Source organism: Cyprinodon variegatus, unplaced genomic scaffold, assembly GCF_000732505.1.
Source record: "Cyprinodon variegatus isolate N-32 unplaced genomic scaffold, C_variegatus-1.0 Scaffold715, whole genome shotgun sequence".
Lineage (NCBI taxonomy): Eukaryota > Metazoa > Chordata > Actinopteri > Cyprinodontiformes > Cyprinodontidae > Cyprinodon > Cyprinodon variegatus.
The window spans coordinates 193408-194589 of NW_015151168.1; positions in this window are offsets into that span (position 1 = coordinate 193408).

Below are 1182 nucleotides of genomic sequence, written 5' to 3' on the forward strand. Positions count from 1 at the left end.
GAAAGCAGTCAGAGTTATAACAAATTACACACAGTTTGATTTACAGTAACATGTTATGAATAAACCTTGAGAAAGAATCTGGATTGTTATGGGAAGAAGCTATGTCTGGTCTACAAACAACATTCTGCAGGGAATGGTGTGGCCTTGAGAGAGAAACAGACTGAGTGAAAACTTTTATAGTGAGTAAATATGAATATTGAGATGAGAGAAAGATATAAATTTTCCCACAACACATGTGAAAACTAACACATCAATGGCATACAGTGATCCAAAAAGACTTGCAAGCTGGGATTGATGGTGTAGGCAGCCTTTGTTAAAAATCAAGTGATGCTAAATAAACAATTTTCCCGTATTCTAGCACTGTGGCAAAGACATTTCTTAGAAATTAATCGGTATGATTGTTATGGAACAAGGATATTCATAACTTACCTTTTCCTGCATCTCTAAAGAAAAAAAATATATTTTTATTAATATTTGTATTTATGCATTGACATTATCGTATAATTACATCAATGGCACAGTAATTGCCACTTAGCCAGTTTTACCGTCATTGTCTGCTAAATACAGAAGGGCAAAGTAAATGAAGGCATGACGCTTTAGCCATTGGTAAAATCAACTAGATCCATGGATCTTCAACCAACAATGATCAATTTACACTGTAAACAGGGCCAGTTTTTTGCCCAGAGTACCATTTAGTAAATCTTTGCTTTGAATCAGCAATATGTTCACCCATACTCCCTAGCTGTGTTTATAAATTGAACAGGAAGGGAAGAGTTTCTTGCAGCCATTGCAAACTCTCCCCATCCCATAATTTCATTCTACCCGACCATTCCTCTGGATTCCTGCTCATCCTGCAAAGACGGGTGGAAGACCTCCATGGAATAAGAGGTTGCTTTTACCCAAAATAATCAAATGAATGGATAAATAAATAACTTTATTTCAGACAGTTACTGTCTGAAATATCAGCCTATATATAGTTAGATATCAGCTTATATTTGAGTTTTTTGAAACAGTTAAAATCATATAACAGGATATAGTTTTTTTGCCATGTGGTCCACACTCCAGTTGGTGGCGGTAATGCTCGCCTAACGTTTTTGCGAACCGCCATAAAAATTTCAACAAGAAGAAGAAGAAGAAGAAGAAGAACGCACCATGGCGCAGTGACGTAGACACCATGTCGGA